General features: G+C 44.4%; 1 protein-coding gene across 2 annotated transcripts in view; it reads right to left on the bottom strand.

Moving 5' to 3' along the window:
• The window catches only part of LOC126473551 (tubulin polymerization-promoting protein homolog), a 429,312-nt gene that overhangs the window by 292,661 nt on the left and 114,000 nt on the right, over positions 1-22,651 (bottom strand). Inside the window, exon 2 of one of the 2 annotated variants that reach the window (XM_050100681.1) lies at positions 2,211-2,287. The exons of the other annotated variant lie outside the window; for it this stretch is intronic. The gene's annotated coding sequence lies outside the window, so the exon portion shown is untranslated. The remainder of the gene's footprint in view (positions 1-2,210; positions 2,288-22,651) is intronic. 2 annotated transcript variants of the gene reach the window in all.

Here is a 22,651-nt window from a genome sequence, read left to right on the forward strand (position 1 = left end):
CGCCATAGAACCGGGTGGAGACTAAGTGGAAAAATGGAGTGCGTATATAAAACACCATTCTTTCGTGTGTGTAATTCTCATTATGTTCAATAAAGAATTGTCGAAGAAAAAAAGTGCGGTGCATTACTTTCTGAACTACTCCCGTACAATCGGAACAGTATTATTCATGTTCCGTGTATTTATGTTGCCACAGCTATTCTTACACAGCTGGCAATTGAAACTGAGTGTAAGACACGTCAAGGTACCATGAACTGTACCACATATAATGCGTTTAGATTATCGCTTGATACGGCTGCAGATCCGAGAAGACTATCTTCAGTTGATACACAGTGTACTACATACATGGATATGCAAATGGTCAGCATTTCGTCGCATCTGCACAAAGTAAGCACCACTAAATTTGTCTGCATTATGTATACAGGTCGATTCAGAAAGAAAGAACAGATTTCAGTTACTTATTGCAGACAAACTATGAAAGACAGAAACACATTGCGCATGTCACTGTGTAGAGGAATGAACAAAGCCTTATGTTCGCGCACACAGTGTATCATACACACAACATGAGCACCATGCATTGCTCATGAAACATCGAAACGGTAGTCTGTTTTATTCCACGCACGATTCAACGGATACCTTTCTATATGAACCAGCATCTTCAACAGTTTGACTTCTCAGCTCTTGACGAGTAGCAGCCGTTGGAGGAACAAAGACACAGTCTTTTGTGTAAGCCCACAGAATAAAATCGTAAGATGTGAGTTCTGGTGACCTGGGAGACCAAAAGCAATGAATTAGATCTTGTTGTCCAGCTCCTCCAACCCAACGTTGTGGGTCGCTGTTAAGATAACGCGCACATGAAGGTGAAAGTGAGGCTGGGTACCATCATACATAACAATGAAATCAATGAATTCTTCGTAAAGCTGAGGAAACAACCAATTTTGCAGGATGTCCAGGTATGACATCCAGTCACAGTTTCCTCCGCAAAAAAAAGGGCCCTAAATTTTGTGAACAGGATCGGCACAAAACACATTCAATTTTGGTGATTCTTTCATGTTCGACGACGCTGCTAGGATTTTGTGTTATCGAAGTTCTTACATTATGGCGGTTTACTTTACCCGATAGATGAAACTTCGATTCATCCGAAAAGATGAGTTGTTTGGAAAAAGTGCAGCTGCCGTATTCTGGAGAACTGAAATACAAAATTCGTACCTTCTATTGTGGTAGCCGGGACGAAATTGCTGCAATAAATTCGGCTTGTAAGGCTTCATATGTAGGCGCCGTTTCAGAACACCCCACATCGTTGTTTGAGGAACATGAAGTTCCTGGCTTGTTCGTCTTGTGGACTTCGGAGGGCTCGGTGTGAACGCATCTCGGATACACTCGATATTTTCTTCAGACTTGCGTGACCGACCGTTGCTTTTCCCTTTGCATATGCAACCAGCTTCGGAGAACGTTGGTATGCCAGTCATAAATCTATGTACTAGTGCAGAGGCGACTGCTTGCTGAATCGACGGTGGAATGCACGATGCACTTGAACAACAGATTAACTTCACGCAAATTCCAGCACACAAAAGATACCTCTTGTGGTGAAATCCATTCTTTCTTTTTGAATCACCCGGTATTAGGAAAGATAGCACAATGGCTTTGTCATTCATAAGTCGCATTCAAAGATTGATTGTTTGTGGGACAGCCGTGTTAGGTCTCGCGTGCGAAGGAGAAATTTTACCCGAATGTGTCGACAGTATCGTCGCCTATGGAGACCGCGGTTTATCGTTCCACCATACTCGTGCTCACAATGCTAATGATCCCACGACTCTTATAAGAATATGGAATCGAAAGGCTTAGGACGCACGCACACGGCTAGCGCCCAGAGATATACACAGTGGGATCATATAGCCGTGTCAGGTATCGAGTTTCAGGAAATGAGATGTTTCCAACAAGACAAGTATCCACAGCGACAGTGCGACGACTCTGGAGCCACCGCGGACCGTTCGTTCTACTTTGTCCGGGCGTCCCGTTTTAGGCCCTCGCAGTTTTACTAAATCATTTCGCCAGAATGATTCCTGGTCACCGGCGACCATCTGTTCTGTGCTCATTAAAAATAGATATCTATGTTTAGCATGTTTTTCCCAGAATTAAACTGTCATGCCCCATATCGTTGTAAAATGATCATTGGACGAATAAATTACTAACATTAATTCTAAGTAACTGACCTCACGATGAAATGCCGGCAACTAGGGAAGAGTGTTGTACCTAGGACCGCTTTTCAGGCTTCCGTCTCTAGCCGGCCCTGTAACAGAAGTTTAATATATTTCTTATTCCATTTTGAAATTATTCACTTTATGTGAACTGCAGTCTGTTTCTGAAATTACAAAAATTTCTACGGAAATGAAGGTTTTTCAAAATGTGAATAATTTTTTTCTAGATACAAAATGGTCAGTCACACACCTAGCAACAAATATTCTACTCAAATTTAAAATCCGCGCGGGGTAGCCGTGAGGTCGGCGACCTTGTCACGGTTCGCGCGGCTACCCCTGTCGGAGGTTCGAGTCCTCCATCGGGAATGGGTGTGTGTGTTGTGCTTAGCGATATCACTTTCACTTTCTTCCAAATTCTGAGGGATTTTCTTTTGCTGCCAACTTCGAAGGATGTAGAAGTCTTACGTGAAACTGAAGTTACCTGTACTTAATTGAGATCACTTTAACTTCCTCTATAGTTCCATAGTGAATCAATAATGTGGAGTTGGAGTACGCGCACGGTATTATGACCCGCAAGGCGCCGCGCATCTGCAGCCGGGAAACTCGGCAGAGTGCTTCCAGATGGTGCGGGGTAGTGTTACGAGGCGGCTGCCAGCTGTCATTCTACTTCTGTGCGACTGCGCCCAGTCTTAGTTACAGAAAATACGAGTACGGCCTCGCAGGAAATGCTCACTGTTTTCAGTCAAATTCCAAATGCTTTACTTTCCGTATGCACTACGCCCTAAATCTTCCTTCTCTAGTATTCTGCAGCCTTTACAGCGTTGACCTTTGGTAAAATGAACTCTTGCAATTTAACTGCTTCGTCTGAGAGGATACAGAGGAGTACGCGATGTTGTGTTTGTTTGTTTGGTTGGTTGATTTGGTGGAGGGGACCAACAAGTGAGGTCATCGGTCCCATCGGATTAGGGAAGGATGGGGAAGGAAGTCGGCCGTGTCCTTTTAAGGAACCATCCCAGGATTTGGCTGGAGCGATTTAGGGAAACCATGGAAAACCTAAATCAGAATGGCCGGACGCGGGTTTGAATCGTCGTCCTTCCAAATGCGAGTCCAGTGTGCTAACCACTGCGCCACCTCGCTTGGTGTGTTTCTATTTCCTCACATTTGCAGAAGTGTCCATTTCCTTAGTGTGTTTTGCATGTGGAGACTGGATCTTAGACGACTGAGTGTTGTCCACGTAGGATATGTGAGCGTCTGGCCCCCAGGTAAGTTCAACTCTACGTTCGTAAGCGGGACTGACTTGTGTCTCCTGCCACAGATTTAGGCTCTTGGTCCAGGTGCAGTGGTTAAGGGGTCAGTTTTCTCGAGGAACTTCTTTATCGATCTCAAGCGTTGCGAGATGACAGTGTGGTTACATAGCATATGTCTTGGATCTTCTGCTTGCATTTTCCTCTCTTTTTTTGCAGCGACTGCTCTTCAAATTTGGGATAGAGCTATAACTGCGGGAGATTACACGACGGTCACAGGTGTAGGTCTCAAGCATCCGATAACAATTCTCACTGCCTCACTGACGGCAACGTCTACTTCCTTTGAGTCAGCTGACGATTCTCACACCGGCGATGCATACTCTCCCGCTGCAAACCATTGTGTTTTTTTTTCTTTATTGACTTTCGTTTCCCCTCGAAGGGGGCGGGCTGGCAGCAGTTTAGTATGCCGCTTTTCAGCCAACAGAATTTGTTTTAAAAAGGTGAAGATAATATATAATAAAAACAGGCGATAAAATCGGAGACTTAAATGGTAACATGGCAGAAAAAGCGTGGAACTTTAAACATAGAACAAAGGGGTGATGATGCTAATAAAATACATATGAAGCAGACAGGTAAAATAATAGACAGACAATTAAAAAATACGGCGACAGTCTGGTTTCTGTTCGAAAGAGACATAAAATTCACATCCAGCGACAGCATGATTTCTGTTCCCAACACTTTGGAAAGACGAACAACACTGAACATTCACTTGTACACTACACTAAAAAGTTGGCAAATATGACATATCACAGCCGAGGGCAGGTGGGGGGAACCTGGACAGATGATGGGAAAATAAAAAGGGGATAAGGAGAAGAAAAACGAAAGGGGGGAGGGGGGGGGGGGAAGGAGCCGATGGACGATGAGGACTCATAAGAGCGGGAGGAGGGGAGGGGTGCTGGGCAAAAGGACTCGGGGGGGGGGGGGGGCGGAGAAGGGACGTAGGGAGTCCACCGCGCACGCACTCACTCCTATTGCCACTCGTCACAGCAAGTGATGAAACGTTTCTTGATTTGCATCCCCTATCCTTGTTTCCAGTGGTATACAGGGTGGTCCATCGATAGTGACCGGGCCAAACATCTCACGAAACGAAAAACTACAAAGAACGAAACTTGTCTAGTTTGAAGGGGCAAACCAGATGGCGCTATGGTTGGCCCGCTAGATGGCGCTGCCATAGGCCAAACGGATATCAACTGCGTTTTTTTAAATAGGTACCCCCATTTTTATATTACATATTCGTGTAGCACGTAAAGAAATATGAATGTTTTAGTTGGACCACTTTTTTCGCTTTGTGATAGATGGCGCTGTAATAGTCACAAACGTATAAGTACGTGGTATCACGTAACATTCCGCCAGTGCGGACGGTATTTGCTTCGTGATACATTACCCGTGTTAAAATGGACCGTTTACCAATTGCGGAAAAGGTCGATATCGTGTTGATGTATGGCTACTGTGATCAAAATTCCCAACGGGCATGTGCTATATATTTTGCTCGGTATCCAGGACGACATCATCCAAGTGTCCTGACCGTTCGCCGGATAGTTACGTTATTTACGGAAACAGGAAGTGTTCAGCCACATGTGAAACTTCAACAACGGCCTGCAACAAATGTAGGTGTTTTAGCTGCTGTTGCAGCTAATCCGCGCATCAGTAGCAGACAAATTGCGCGAGAATTGGCAGTCTCAAAAACGTCGGTGTTGAGAATGCTGCATCAACATCGATTGCATCCGTACCATATTTCTGTGCAGCAGGAATTGCATGGCGACGACTTTGAACGTCGTGTACAGTTCTGCCACTGGGCACAAGAGAAATTACGTGACGATGACAGATTTTTTTCGCACGTTCTATTTAGCGACGAAGCGTCATTCACCAACAGCGATAACGTAAACTGGCATAATATGCACTATTGGGCAACGGAAAATCCACGATGGCTGCGACAAGTGGAACAACAGCGACCTTGGCGGGTTAATGTATGGTGCGCCATTATGGGAGGAAGGATAATTGGCCCCCATTTTATTGGTGGCAATCTAAATGGTGCAATGTATGCTGATTTCCTACGTAATGTTCTACCGATGTAACCACAAGATGTTTCACTGCATGGCAGACTGGCGATGTACTTCCAATGATGAATGTGCGGCACGTAGCTCGCGTGCGGTTGAAGCGGTATTGAAGAGCATATTTCATGACAGGTGGATTGGTCGTCGAAGCACCATATCATGGCCCGCACGTTCACCGGATCTGACGTCCCCAGATTTCTTTCTGTGGGGAAAGTTGAAGGATATTTGCTATCGTGATCCACCGACAACGCCTGACAACATGCGTCAGCGCATTGTCAATGCATGTTCGAACATTACGGAAGGCGAACTACTCGCTGTTGAGACGAATGTCGTTACACGCATTGCCAAATGCATTGAGGTTGAAGGACATCATTTTGAGCATTTATTGCATTAATGTGGTATTTACAGGTAATCACGCTGAAACAGCATGCGTTCTCAGACATGATAAGTTCACAAAGGTACATGTATCACATTGGAACAACCGAAATAAAATATTCAAACGTACCTACGTTCTGTATTTTAATTTAAAAAACCTACCTGTTGATCTAAAATTGTGAGGCATATGTTTGTGACTATTACAGCGCCATCTATCACAAAGCGAAAAAAGTGATCCAACTAAAACATTCATATTTCTTTACGTACTACACGAATATGTAATAAAAATGGGGGTTCCCATTTTAAATAAACGCAGTTGATATCTGTTTGAACTATGGCAGCGCCATCTAGCGGGCCAACCATAGCGCCGTCGGGTTTCCCCCTTCAAGCTAGACGAGTTTCGTTCTTTGTAGTTTTTTCGTTTGACGCTTATTTCGTGATATATTTGGCCCGGTCACGATCAATGGAGTACCCTGTATAAAAGGTGCCCCTTCTGAGATTCGTAAGGTGTATTTTCCGTGGTCGTTCGGCAGATATTTCCCATTTCGTTTTTGCAATGTGTAGCAGGAGCCACCCCAAACAAATACTGCTCACCACGTCTTCAATGCTAAGCCCTGGGTCGATGAAAAACATCTGTTAGTTTCCCATTACAAACAAGTCGCCCAATGTGGCGTCGACTGAAATAAGACTTGCACTCGGCGGCCGAACTTCCCCGGATGGGGCTTCCCAGCCAACTATGCCATACGCTCATTTAATTTAGTTTCACAAACAAAACGATTTTTAAATCGAAACTTTACATGTACATTCGATAGAGCGCTTTCAAATTGGTCTAGGGTGATATGCGTTTTACCTAACAGCTCTGGCCCGCGCTGCTCAGTCGCAGCTGGGATACAGGTTATTAATTGTGTTTTACTGTCCCTGTTTATACATAACGAAAAAGGAGAGTCGCACTAGAGTAATTTGGGACCAAGTTTTCAGGGCAGCCAAAAGTTCTGAAAGTCTTAATTTTAACAGTCGATGTTTCCCCTGCAGGCAATACGTGCTCTCACTTAATTTGGAACCGCTCTATCGAATGTGCATGTAATATTCTGTTTTCAAAATTAACTTGTTTGTAACGCTAAACAAACCGACCCTTTCCATCGACACTGGGCATCGTATGAAAGACGTGGTGAGCGGTATTCGTTTGGGCTGACTTCAGCTACACATTGCAAAAATGAAATTGTAGGTATCTGCCGGAACATAAGATAAAACAGACCTGGTGACTTTTGGGAGGGACACCCGGTATACAGGGCAGTCAAACGAAAACGAGTCAGAGGGAAAAAAAGTTAAGTAAAGTGCTCATTACTTCAAAAGTAATCACCATAACTGGCAGTACATACATCCCACAGTGAGATAAGGCGGTCAATGCTTTCATGGAAAAATGTTTACTGTTGTCTATGGAACCATGACTGTATATAGGTGTACATCTCTTCATCCGGTGCAAATCAACTACCACAAATGTCTTTCTTCAGAGCAGCAAAAGCCTGGGAATCGCATGGAGAGAGATCGGAATTACGAGAGTTACCAGAAAGTAATGCACCGCATTTTTTTCTCATCTAAAAACAAACCTACGAATGCGAAACGTTTCGTATGTATTATTTGAAGTCCCCTGAGTGAGCGTCCCGTCACTTCCAGCAAATAGCGTAGCTGCAATACAGTGTCAAAATGGCGTTCGTAGGTGATGTACATTACAAGCAACGTGCCGTCATTGAAAATCTCACTGCAGAGAAAGAAACCGTGGGGAATATTCACAAACGCTTGTGCAAAATCTATGGAGTATCTGCTCTCTACAGAAGTACAGTTAGTCGCTGGGCACGTAGGGTGAGGTCATCAGAAGGTGGTTCGGCGGAGCTGTCGGGGAGGCCATCCACGGCTGTCACACCTGACGTGTTGCAGCGAGCTGATGTTGTCATTCTTGAGGACAGACGCGTTGTGACTCGGCAGTTGGCGCTGCAACTGTCAATCGCCAAAGGAAGTGTGGGTGCAATTATCAGCACTCTCAGATATTCAAAAGTGTGTGCAAGGAGGGTCTCACGGTGTCTAACGGTGGATCACAAATCGCACAGAAAAAACATTTGTCTTGACTTGTTGTAAGGTTTTGAAATTGAGGGGGAAGCCTTCCTGTCCCGAATTGTGACGGGTGATGAAACCTGGGTTCACCATTTTGAGCTGGAAACAAAACGACAGCCGATGGAATGGCGACATTCCCACTCCCCACGTAAGAAAAAATTCAGAGCAACTGCTTCCGCCGGTAAGTCATGATCACCGTATTCTGGGACTGTGAAGGCATGATTCTCATTGATGTGATGCCAAGGGGCGGTACCATTAATTCAGAAGCATATGTCAACACATTAACAAAATTTGAGACGTGCTTCCGGCAACTTCTGCGCCTCATCAACCCAAGAGATATTTTGCAGCAACTTGATAACGCTCGGGTCGACACAAGTCTGACGACTGCTGAACACATCGCAAAACAGGGTTGGACGGTGTGACCCATCCACCCTATAGCCCTGACCTAGCCCCCTCCGAATTCCACTTGCTTGGGCCATTAGAGGATGCCTTTCGTGGGATATATTTTGAGGACGATGCGGTAGTGATTCACACACTGAAGCACCGGCTCCGCCACCAGGACAAGGATTGGTACCGACATGGCATACACGTCCTTGTTTCGCGCTGGAGGAAAACCATAGAACGGGATGGAAATTACTTGGAAAAATAGGGTGTGTAGATAAAACGCCGTTCTTTGGTGTCTATAATTCTCATTATGTTCAATAAAAAATTGTGAATAAAAATGCAGTGCATTGCTTTCTGGGCAACCCTCGTATATGGAAGACGTCTAAGGGCTTCCCAGGGAAAATTCTGTAGCGTAGTCGAAACAACTTTCGCAATGTGTGGGCGGGCCAGAGTTTTGCAGGGAAGTCCATACACATCCTCAACAGAGGCCTGATCTCTCCCCACGCGATTTGCATTCCTGGTCATCGATTTGCTTTGGGCGAAGAGACGCACGCCTGGGTACACTCGTGGTTTCCTTGCACAGCCACAAACATTTTTACGTGGCGACAGTGACCGTCGTGTCTCACAGTGGGACAAATGTATCAGCAATCATGGCGATTACCTACGAAATAATAAACAGTTTTCCAACTTTTTTCTGTCTGTCCCGTATTCATTTGGCTCTACTTTCAGATTATGCACGAAAGAAGACAGTTAAGCCTGTTTTACACAAGTGACCATGCATCAGCGAACGAGAATTCTATTAGCTGTAAACGGTAGGCGAACGCGAGCGAACAGCATTCGGCCGTTTTCAGTTCGTATTCGGTGACGTTCGTTCGCGTTACACTGATTGTCGGTCTTTTTTGTGAACAGTCAAAGGAAGTTCGTGTCCTCTGCGCTTCGGCGCTAACAGTGCTGTTTTGCGCTCGAACTACTTTTCTAGTCGACATGAGCTGTGCGAGCGATGGACTATTCTGAAGCGAATGTAAGTTAATGATAGAAGAAAATGATTGATGTAGCTGCTTATGGGATCCAAGCTCTGCACATAACAAATGACAAAGAATAAAAAGATAATTTGTAGAAAATGACCGAAGCAGCCAAAGGTCCTAGTGGTAATTTGAGGAAGACGATGAACTTATTGTATGCTTCCAGCAGGTGGAAACGGAACAAACACAAGCTTTTTACTTCTTTTTACTAAAAAGGAACAGCACAGCAAATGTCGTTGATGGTACACAGATGCTATTATGTATGCATTACGCTAATTAGATTTAAAAATACATGAAAGTTCTGATCATTTTCGCTGCTGACGTTCACGATACCGTAGCTGCAATAACATGCTTGATGATCTCTGTTATTTGAATGGTTTTTGATTTAAAAACAGAACAAATAAACGTCTTTTTCCCGCGACCACGCTATCTGTCCCGTAACACATTATGCACCAGTGTCACGTTCTATTAAATAGCTTGACCCGGCCCGACAGATATCCGTGCGTTTTAACGCTTCCAGGATCCGGGCAACTCCACCTGTCGCAGATCGGATCTGCCCGGTGGATTGATGACGAGAGCTGATGTGCTGACCAGCCTGTATGTGGATTTTAGGCGGTTTCGTACATCTCACTATGTGAATACCGTGTTAGTACCACGTCCCACCTCAGTTATACGACTGGCAGGCATTAGGAGCCGTTCACACACTTTCACATGAATAATAATACTCACAGACATTGGGGGTACAGCAGTTTGCTTCCAGGAGGTAGTAGTGCGGCACAAGAAAAAGATTTTCTTAAGCAGCTTAAGTAGCACATATAGGTATACTTTCAGTATCATTAATAGTACTTTATTGACATTATGATCCTTATACGTATTTTAATAAAATCATTGAAATGCTTCGCGTATGTCTCTGTAGACATTACGAACCACCTGAGATACAACAGCTATTGAGACGTGAAACAGTTACCATCGTACGTGCCGCCAGTTGCTAATAGCCTGAGTGTAAATGGAAGCCTTCCTTCAGATTATGGTAATCGTCTATAATTAGTGCCCTGCTTCTAAATTTCCTCCTCAGTTGTGATGAGAACCCAGCAAAAAGTATCAACCGACATATGTGCAAGGTTTGGAACGACGCTGAGAAAAGCAGTTGAGTGCTAAGTACAGTACATCCACGCTTTTCACGTTTACGTACAAATTCAGACACCTGCATTCTTCTTTTCTTAGGGACATTTTGCTTGCTCCGCCAGATTGTCAATTATTAGCTAAAAAAACAATAACGCAACTTTCGTAGTGTTGGCGCGCTAAGCTGCTTCTCTCGAATTCTCTTCCGTTCCCTGCTGTGTTAACGGTTGTTCACTGATACAGGCGAATGGTAGCGAACTCTGACGAACTGTTGGCGACTGCTCGTTCGCTTGTATTCGCTTCCAATCACTCCAGTGCGAATGAAGCTTTACAAAACACGCGTCCGATCGGCTGTTGGGTGTTGCTCGTCCGTCTGGAACTCTCTACCTCGAAAGATTAATAGAGGAGTATAGAAATTCTTTTTAGAAGGTACGTTTAGCAAACACGAGAATACTGCGGAGACCCTAAAATGAGGCGTTGTTTGTGCGTCAAGGAGAGTTTTATTGCTAAACTAGCTGAGCACACGACATTGCCTGGATATGTATTTACTCCAATCTTCTATTAGTTCATCTCTTTCTCTCTCCTCTAAATCTATCTCCTTCTCCATATCTACCTCCTCCTTTCCCTTTCCACCTCCTCCACCACCTACTCTCTGTCCATTTCCACTTCCCCCTCCCACTTTCCACCTCTTCCTCCCACCACTCTCTTTCCATCTCCTCCTTCCCACCTCTCTCTCCGTTTGCTGCTTCCCCATCTCTCCGTCAATATGCTCCTACACTCTCTGTCCACGTGCTACTCCCCCTCTGTCCATCTTCCGCTCCTCTCCCTAAGTTCGTCTCCTCTGCTCCCTCTATTTGCTCCTCACCGCCTCTTTTAAGTCCATTTCCTCCTTTCCAATTTCTGTCCATTTCCTCTCTCTCTCTCTCTCTCCCTCCCCCCCCCCCCTCTCTCTCTGTCTATCTCCTACCGTCTCTCTGTCCATCTCTCCCCCCGTCTTCCATCTATCCATCTGCACCTCCCTCTTTTGACCACTGCTCCTTTCCTCTCTCTCCTTTCCTCCCCCCCCCTATCTCTCCTCCCCCTGCCTGTCCATCTCCTCCTGCCTCTCTCTCTGATCATTTCCTCCTCCCCCTTCTCTCTCCACTTTATCCCCCCCCCCCCCAAATATTTCTTTCCAGATAATAAGCAATATGTGTACCAGGTTTGGTTGGAATCGATCCAAGGATTTAGCAGAATCTTTTTATCAGTGGATTTGCTCGCGTACGCATATTTCACATATATTTAACACACTTTACACGAATTTGTTCACATATTGCACCTGAATCTCTAGCGAATTCCGCCCTGCCGTTTCGTTCTGACTCAGTTCGGTGTTTACCCTGCGAACTGTGTTGCGAATGGAGTTAGTAGCAAAGAAGTAAGTAATGGAAACGTCTTGCATGATGGGGCAGTATTACACGCATCTCATTGTTTATGACGTCATCTCTGCCGAAACGTGGCCAACGAGATACACGAGCCCTGTGGCGTGCGCCACAGCACGTGACACTACAGGTCTCACCGGGGTCAGCGACCGGCTGTGGCGGGGAGTGAGTTGCTACACTGAGGTGCCAAAGAAACTGGTATAGGCTTGCGTATTCAAATACAGGCTGAATACGGCGCTGCTGTCGGCAACGCCTGTATAAGAAATGTCTGGCGCAGCTGTTAGATCGATTACTGCTGCTACAATGCCAGGTTACCAAGATATAGATCAGTTTGAACGTGGTGTTATAGTCGGCGCACGAGCGATGGGACACATCATCTCCCAGGTAGCGATGACGTGGGAATTTTCCCATACGACCATTTCACGAATGTACGGTGAGTATCAGGAATCTGGTAAAACATTAAATCTCCGACATCGCTGCGGTCAGAAAAAGATCCTACAAGAATGGGACCAACGACGACTGAAAAGATTCGTTCAGCGTGACAGAAGTGCAACCCTTCCGCAAATTGCTGCAGATTTAAATGCTGGGGCATTAACAAGTATCGGCGTGCGAACCATTTAATGAAACATAATCGATATGGGCTTTCGGAGCCGAAGGCCCACTCCTCTACCCTTGATGACTGCACGACACAAAGCTTTACGTCTGGCCCGGGCCCGTCAACACCGGCATTGGACTGTTGATGACTGGAAAGATGTTGCCTGGTCGGACGAGTCTCGTTTTAAATTGTATCGAGCGCATGGACGTTTATGGATACGGAGACAACCGCATGAATCCATGGACCGTGAATGTCAGCAGGGGACGGTTCAAGCTGGTGCAGGCTCTGTAATGGTGTGGGGCGTGTGCAGTTGTACAGATGATACGTACGTAAGCATCCTGTCTGATCACCTGAATCCATTCGTGTCTATTGTGCATTCTGACGGACTTGGGCAACTGCAGCGGGACAATGCTACACCCCACACGTCCAGAATTGCTACAGCGCCTCCAGGAAGACTCTTCTGAGTCTGAACACTTCGTCTAGCTACCAGAATCCCCAGGCATGAACTTTATTGAGCACACCTGGCATGCCCTGCAACGTGCTGTTCATTTCCACCGTCTTGTACTCTTGCGGATTTATGGACAGCCTCGCAGGATTCATGGTGTCATTTCCCTCCAACACTACTTCAGACATTACCTGACTCCATGGCACGTCGTGTTGCGACACTTTTGCGAGCTCGCGGGGGACCTACACGATATTAGGCCCGTGTACCAGTTTCTTTGGCTCTTCAGTGTATTTGAGAGCACTTTAATACTTGGTAGTTGCGCGATGAAATACACTCAGGCTCTCGATAAACTTTAACCAAGTTTATGACTTCATTTTCACTAACTTACTGATTTGCCACCTGGACTCGGACGTAGCCGACACTGCAGATCACAAAGAGTCGCAGCGACCATCTCCGGTGGAGAGGGACTTACGATTTCACACCAATATAATACGACATTTCGTAGCTGCGCGTCTGTCTTGTGACAGCCAGAGCGAGAGCACCAGCAGCAACGAGTACTGTTTGTATAAAGCGTTTATTTTGCATTTTGTTTACGACCTTCCACTAAGGAAGGGATTCTATTTGTGTTTATCTGCTCTGCATAGTAACTAACAGTTCTTGATAAAACTTCACGTAGTTTTCGTGTTAGATTTCTTAGTGTTTTCTTGATCGTTTAGAACAGAAAGCGCCCTAAAACCGTCTTTTGTTTGTTTCGCGACCGTTAGCCACTAGTCACTTGAATCAGCAGTTGTCTTGTGACAGCCAGAGCGAGAGCACCAGCAGCAGCGAGTACTGTTTGTATAAAGCGTTTTTGTACTTATTTGCTGCGCTTAGCTTTTAAATAGTTTTTCTGGGAAAACCTAGCGTAGTTTTCGCGTCTCGTATTTCAGTGAGTGTTTCTTGATTATCAGAGTAGCTCATCAGAAGATTATCTTGGGAATTTGTCACCGTATAGAGTAGGGTAAACATAGTCATGTGTAGGGACTTTGGTTGTTGTGAGCGGACGCAAGGAGAATTGGCCACTCTTCGGGGGCAGGTGGAGGCTTTGTCTGTTAGGCTCATCGAGCTCGAGGCGCAGGCGTCGGCTCGTAGTGGCGTTGGGGCAACTGTGGTGAGACCTATGCCTACTTCGGTGGCCTTGGAATCACATGGAACCCCTGATGTCGCTGCGTCTTCCGGCAGTGAGCATCTTACCGGTCAGCCATCACTCCAGGGTGAATGGCGGACAGTGGTGGGCTCGCGCGTGCCTGGCCGAAAGGCAAAGGTGGGATCTGGCCGCGTGGCAGCTGCCTTACCCCTTTCCAACAGGTACGGGGTGCTTCCTAGTGGTGATGACATCGTTTCCGAGCCACCACAGGATGCCTCGCCTGTTGGGCCAGTGGCCGATTCTCCGGCAAGGTCCCGACAGTCACAGAGGGCGGGCCTATTAGTTATAGGGAGCTCCAACGTTAGGCGGGTTATGGAGCCCCTCAGGAAAATAGCGGGTAGGTCGGGGAAGAATGCCAGTGTGCACTCGGTGTGCTTGCCGGGGGGTCTCGTCCGTAATGTGGAGGAGGCCCTTCCGGCAGCAATTGAACGCACTGGGTGTGACCGGCTGCAGATAGTAGCACATGTCGGAACGAATGACGCCTGCCGCTTGGGTTCTGAGGCCATCCTTGGTTCCTTCCGGCGGCTGGCTGATTTGGTGAAGACAACCAGCATCGCACGCGGAGTGCAAGCTGAGCATAATATCTGCAGCATAGTGCCCAGAGTCGATCGCGGTCCTCTGGTTTGGAGCCGTGTGGAGGGTCTAAACCAGAGGCTCAGACGACTCTGCGACTATAATGGTTGCAAATTCATCGACCTCCGTTATTGGGTGGAGAACTGTAGGGCCCCCCTAGACAGGTCAGGCGTGCACTACACACCGGAAGCAGCTACTAGGGTAGCAGAGTACGTGTGGCGTGCACACGGGGGTTTTTTAGGTTAGAGGGACCCCCCCTTGGGCGAAACGATAAAATACCTGACGGCTTACCAGAGAGGACATTATCATCGCTGATAAAGAACATCCGTCCTCAGAGACCAAAAACAGGAAAAGTTAACGTAATATTGGTAAACTGCAGGAGTATCCAGGGCAAGGTTCCTGAATTAGTATCTCTTATTGAAGGAAATAGTGCGCAGATAGTATTAGGAACGGAAAGTTGGTTAAAACCGGAAGTGAACAGTAACGAAATCCTAGACACAGAATGGAATATATACCGCAAGGATAGGATAAACGCCAATGGTGGAGGAGTATTTATAGCAGTAAAGAATTCAATAATATCCAGTGAAGTTATTAGCGAATGCGAATGTGAAATAATCTGGGTTAAGTTAAGTATCAAAGGTGGGTCAGATATGATAGTCGGATGCTTCTATAGACCACCTGCATCAGCAACCGTAGTAGTTGAGCGCCTCAGAGAGAACCTGCAGAACGTCGTGAAGAAGTTTCGTGATCATACTATTGTAATAGGGGGAGACTTCAATCTACCAGGTATAGAATGGGATAGTCACACAATCAGAACTGGAGCCAGGGACAGAGACTCTTGTGACATTATCCTGACTGCCTTGTCCGAGAATTACTTCGAGCAGATAGTTAGAGAACCAACTCGTGAAGCTAACGTTTTAGACCTCATAGCAACAAATAGACCGGAACTTTTCGACTCTGTGAATGTAGAAGAGGGTATCAGTGATCATAAGTCAGTGGTTGCATCAATGACTACAAGTGTAATAAGAAATGCCAAGAAAGGAAGGAAAATCTATTTGCTTAACAAGAGTGATAGGGCACAAATCGCAGAATATCTGAGTGACCACCATCAAACGTTCATTTCTGAGGAAGAGGATGTGGAACAAAAATGGAAAAAATTCAGAAACATCGTCCAGTACGCCTTAGATAAGTTCGTACCGACTAAGGTCCAAAGCGAGGGGAAAGATCCACCGTGGTATAACAATCATGTACGAAAGGTACTACGGAAACAAAGAAAGCTTCATCATAGGTTTAAGAGTAGTCGAATCATAGCTGATAAGGAAAAGCTGAACGAAGCGAAAAAGAGCGTAAAGAGAGCAATGAGAGAAGCATTCAACGAATTCGAACATAAAACATTGGCAAACAATCTAAACAAGAACCCTAAAAAGTTTTGGTCATATGTAAAATCGGTAAGCGGATCTAAATCCCCTATTCAGTCACTCGTTGACCACGATGGCACCGAAACAGAGGACGACCGAAGAAAGGCAGAAATACTGAATTCAGTGTTCCGAAACTGTTTCACTGCGGAAAATCGTAAAACGGTCCCTGACTTCAGCCGTCGCACGGACGCCAAAATGGAAAATATTGAAATAAACGATATCGGAATTGAAAAACAACTGCTATCACTTAGTAGCGGAAAAGCATCCGGACCAGACGAGATACCCTTAAGATTCTACAGTGATTATGCTAAAGAACTTGCCCCCTTTCTATCAGCAATTTATCGTAGATCGCTGGAAGAACGTAAAGTACCTAGCGACTGGAAGAAAGCGCAGGTCGTTCCCATTTTCAAGAAGGGTCATAAATCAGATGCGAATAATTATAGGCCTATTTCGCTTACGTCAATCTGTTGTAGAATATTGGAACATGTTTTGTGTTCTCGTATTATGACGTTCTTAGATAATACACATCTCCTTCATCATAACCAACATGGATTCCGCAAACAGAGATCATGTGAAACTCAGCTCGCCCTATTTGCCCAAGAAATTCACAGTGCCGTAGACACTGGCGAGCAGATTGATGCCGTATTCCTGGACTTCAGGAAGGCATTTGATACGGTTCCGCACTTACGTTTAGTGAAAAAAAATACGAGCTTACGGAATATCGGACCAGGTTTGTGATTGGATTCAGGATTTCCTAGAAGAAAGAACACAACATGTCATTCTTAACGGTTCAAAATCTGCAGATGTAGAGGTAATTTCGGGAGTACCGCAGGGAAGCGTGATAGGACCTTTATTGTTTACAATATACATAAATGACTTAGTTGACAACATCGGTAGCTCCGTGAGGCTATTTGCAGATGACACGGTTGTCTACAAGAAAGTAGCAACATCAGAAGACCCGTACGTACTCCAGGAGGACCTGCAGAGGATTAATGCATGGTGCGACAGCTGGCAGCTTTCCCTAAACTTAGATAAATGTAATATAATGCGCATACATAGGGGCAGAAATCCATTACAGTACGATTATGCCATAGGTGGTAAATCATTGGAAGCGGTAACGACCGTAAAATACTTAGGAGTTACTATCCGGAGCGATCTGAAGTGGAATGATCACATAAAACAAATAGTGGGAAAAGCAGGCGCCAGGTTGAGATTCATAGGAAGAATTCTAAGAAAATGTGACTCATCGACGAAAGAAGTAGCTTACAAAACGCTTGTTCGTCCGATTCTTGAGCATTGCTCATCAGTATGGGACCCTTACCAGGTTGGATTAATAGAAGAGATAGACATGATACAGCGAAAAGCAGCGCGATTCGTCATGGGGACATTTAGTCAGCGCGAGAGCGTTACGGAGATGCTGAACAAGCTCCAGTGGCGGACACTTCAAGAAAGGCGTTACGCAATACGGAGAGGTTTATTATCGAAATTACGAGAGAGCACATTCCGGGAAGAGATGGGCAACATATTACTACCGCCCACATATATCTCGCGTAATGATCACAACGAAAAGATCCGAGAAATTAGAGCAAATACGGAGACTTACAAGCAGTCGTTCTTCCCACGCACAATTCGTGAATGGAACAGGGAAGGGGGGATCAGATAGTGGTACAATAAGTACCCTCCGCCACACACCGTAAGGTGGCTCGCGGAGTATAGATGTAGATGTAGAATACAGTCAAGCTCTCGATAAAGAATGACAAAGTTAATGACTTGAGTGGGTATCTTGTCATTCATAAACTGATTTCCCATCGGACTTAACCGAGCTTTCGCGATGTATGTCGGGCGGGGCAATAAGTACTCTCTAAACCGACCATCATCAGCTATTTTGCTGCACAAACAGAAACTCAACTACCTTTAGGTTCTCATATCCAAGGCTCATTCCTTTTTTACCGGCTAATTTAATTCGACTACATTCCATTAGAATTGTTTGATTTTGTTGACATTCAGTTTGTAATCTCTTTCCAAGACACTATCCTTTCCGTTCAGACGAACTTCGTAGTTTTTTACCTCCTCTGACGAAACTACAGTGTTATCAGAAAATGTCGAAGTCGTTATTCCTTCTCCTGAGCTTTAATTCCGTTTCCGAATTTCTCTTGAGCTTTAATTCCGTTTCCGAATTTCTCTCTGATTTCCTTCACTGTTTGCTGTAGGTACAGATTGAGTAACATGGGGGGAATAAGCTATAACCCTGTGTCACTCAGTTTTCAACTACTTCTTCCCTTTCATGTCTTTCGACACATAACTGCAGTGTAATTTCCATACAAATAGTGAATAATCAATTCAAACTGGTGATGGTTATATTCCAGCCACCATTATCGAAAGGTTTCTCTAAGTCTGCAAATTCCGTAAACGTAGATTTGCATTTCTACAGTCTGTCTTCTAATATAATGCGTAGCTTTAAAATTCCTTCGCGTGTTTCTGTATTTCTGCAGAACCCAAACTGATCTACCCAAGTCACCTTCTACCAGTCCTTCCATTATGCCGTAAATAATTCGTGTCAGTATTTGGAACAATGACTTATTAGAGTGATTATTGTGTTGTATTACTACCTGTCAGCACCTCCCTAGGGGCTCTCTAAAAATTCATTTTGTATCTCACGAGTTCTTTCTTTAACAGCAATTTATTGATTTCTGCATACTAGGACGTCGACAAGCCAGTCACAAAACTGATCACATTTCCGGTGATTTGGTAATTTTTACACTAAGCGACACTGCGGAACTATACCTAATGCCTTCCGGCAGTCGGTGAGAATGCAAGCTGCACTGAGAGGCCCAGTTTTACACATATGAGCGGGAGTCGCGCTGAGGTGTTACATACGGCGCTGAGAGTGTGCAGTGGGCGTCTCCCAGTGCAGGTGTTGGCGCGTTCCGCACGAGGAGCAAGGCTGGCTGTGGGCTGACGTCACAGCATGCGGCCGGCTAAGGCTGTTAGATGGGGCCCGGGCCAGGCGTGGTGACGCGGGCAGACAGGTGCGCGGTCCAGGAAACGGTGCCACAGCGATCTCTGCTTTATCCGCGCAAGGGATCTCTGAATGGTAGGAGCACGTAAACACATGGGTTCCGAAACGCCTGGACACACTATCGTATCGCCGACTGATAACCAACATAAACACATGTAACAAAAAATTACTCATCCCCAGGAGACACCGCCTCTAATATTGGTTAAAGGCTTCCGTGTGGCTAGAAAGAGAGTCCACAAATTCCTGCTGGTAACCTACACGCAGGCCCCTCTTTCCCTCTGGGCAATCTGCACACGTACCCAGGACCCGGCGATCCATAGGAGTCCCCAAGTTTCTTCCAGATCGTCCAACGATAACCGATATTTATAACCGAAAAACAGATTTATTTCGAAAAAATCGAACGACAATGACTGACTACAATACCTACTTGCTTATTAGCTTTGCACAGTGCAGAGTTCTGCACGGAGCGAATAGCGACGTAAAATTAAACGGGGCCGACTGACTTAAATAAACCGACCCGACTATCGGCAACTCCCCTGTATTTGTCTGCGTTGTTGTGACGTTTGTTATGTTTGTAGTTGTCATTGACTGTGCTCTGAGGTATTCTTTAATTAAATCTTCGTTTGCCTGTTTTGTTTTGTGTTAGCGACTGCTTTCGGTGTAAAAATAAATACTGTATTATAATGTAAAATGTGGAACCCGTCATATCCTAGTGGAAACGAAAAGAACTGTACATCAGAAAGAAGTAACTGAAAAGTTACCAAAATTAACAGCATACTACTACAGGAGCAACTTCTCTAAGTAGCAATCGGATAATAAATCTTCCACTTCATGAGTCGTGTCGATCACAAATTTCTGGAATTTCTGAATGTCACATTTCTACCAATTTAGGTAAAGAGGTTAAATCAGAAAGCGACCGTCCCTATGACGAAAGAGCAACAACTTCGGTGACTCCACCGACAACTGTGTCACTTGAACAACAGTTTTCAAATCCAGAACAAATATCACACGATCCCGCTGATTGTTTTCATGAAAATTTTACACAAAGAAATCGCGAAATTTTGATTCGTAAGCGACCAGTGAATTTTCAAAATAAAGATTCTGACCTTTCCGGGGCATCCAGAACCTACAAAGATGGCAATAACTCAATAACTAGGTATTTCGACAAAGCATTATTTATTCGCAAATTAAAGAACAATGAAAGCGTCAAAAGAAAATGGTAATTGTACTCGGCTTTCAAAACTATATTCTTTGTTTTTCATACTTCTGATGTAAATCTATGCTCTCCGCGTGGATGTAATGCTTGGAAGCACATTAATCACATGACTAGAAGCTCATGAAAATAGCTCAGCATATAGACAGTCTATGATGACTTATCTGGCACGAAATAACCGGGTGGTAGACTAGATATAGAGGCCGGCCGGAGTGGCCGTGCGGTTCTAGGCGCTACAGTCTGGAGCCGAGCGACCGCTACGTTCGCATGTTCGAATCTTGCCTCGGTGATGTGTGTGATGTCCTTAGGTTAGTTAGGTTTAAGTAATTCTAAGTTCTAGGCGACTGATGACCTCAGAAGTTAAGTGCTCAGAGCCATTTGAACCATTTTTGAACTAGATGTAGACTTATTACCTCAACATCAAAAAGAATTGGATTACTGGAGAAATGTACTTATGTGGACTGCAGCTTTTGTAAAAATTTTTAGCATCGAGAGGGCTTCCATTTCGCGGTGACAATGAAATCCTAGGATCTCCCAACAATGGAAATTATTTGGGATGTGTGGAATTGCTGAGTGAATTCGACCCATTTCTTGCAGATCACATACAAAAATTTGGGAATCCTGGAAAATGTAACACTTCTTATTTGTCAGCTAATATACGTAATGAGTTTATTAACATAAAGGGAAAACAGGTCCCAAAAAATTATAAATGAAGTTAAATTAGCAAAATACTTTTCCGTTAGCGTTGACAGTACGCCCGATCTGTCTCATGTTGACTAGCTAACTTTTATAATTCGATACAGAAAAGACTGTGTTCCTCTTGAAAGGTTCCTGAAATTTATACCTATTAAAGACCATAAATATGAATATTTAGCTGAAATCATCTTGTATTTTTTAGAGAATCATGATATTCCCATAAAATATTGCAGAGGACGAAATGCTTCAAATATGTCGGGGAAGTATACTAGCCTACAAACAAGAATCAAGGAGAAATGTGAATTTGCCCCGTTTGTACCATGTGCGGGACATTCACTGAACTTGGTAGGTATCCAAGCTGCTGGGTTTGTATCAGAGGCAACAAAGTTTTTTCGAATGGTTCAGAAAGTGTACAACATTTTGTTGAGCTTTACGCACTGATGGAAAATATTGAGACAATATTTAGGTTGACAAAAATTGTTAAGTGTCTCTCACAAACCAGATGATCAGCCCAAGATGATGCAGTAAGCACCTTACATGAAGATCATAAACCAATTACAGAAATTTGATGTCCATCGCAGAAGATACAGAACAGGCAAGAGAAACTAGAGACAAAGCCCTTAGTGCGACCAGGAAAATGGGAAAGCTTGAATTTATTGTACTGACGGAAATTTGGAGCTCTATATTGGAAAGAATGGACAAAACAAGTACTTATCTACAGAAAGAAACAATAACACTGCACGTTGCAACTAATTTGTTCACTTCACTTGATGATTTTCTTATTAACCTCAGTGTTAAATTTGATGACTTCAAATATTGTGCCAAAGAAATAAACCCTGAATCTGATTACAAGGACCTATCTCAAAGAATAAAAAGTAGAAGCTGACGCCAGAATTTTTTGAGGGTTCTGCATCGTCAGTCCAACTGAATGGAAAAGAGAAATCAAAGTAGAAACTTTTGTTCCCATAGTTAAGACCTGAGCGTTCATCTAAAACTGTGATTAAGTTCGTATGAGAAAATTAGTCAACGTTTTGGTTTATTTTTTCGTTTGAAAACTCTGAATTCCGGAGGGCTGAGACCAAGTTACAAAGAATTTGCATTAAATTTATTATGAGGACGTTAACGAGGAAACGGAATGTCTGCATTTAACAGAATACTTGAAAATTGTTCTATGTTAAAATTGGGAAACTAATAGCATATTTGAAATATATCACCTTTTGTAAGAATAAAAAATTGAAGACATTTCCAAATGTAGAAATCGAATTGAGAACTTTTTTAAGCATGATGCTTACCAACTGCAGTGCGGAACGCTCCTTCTCCAAATTGAAAAGAATAAAAAATGAATTAAGAAGTACAATGCTTCAAGAGAGATTAACCGGTTTACGCTGATTTTCATAGAATGTGATATGCTCAAAAATATAGATTTTGAAGAAGTGATTAACGATTTTGCCCATCTCCAATCTGGAAGGGTACCCCTTCAATCAACGTAGATTTTTAAGCACTAGCCTGTGAATACTAAAACA

This window comes from Schistocerca serialis, chromosome 4 (genome assembly GCF_023864345.2).
Source record: "Schistocerca serialis cubense isolate TAMUIC-IGC-003099 chromosome 4, iqSchSeri2.2, whole genome shotgun sequence".
Taxonomy (NCBI): Eukaryota; Metazoa; Arthropoda; class Insecta; order Orthoptera; family Acrididae; genus Schistocerca; species Schistocerca serialis.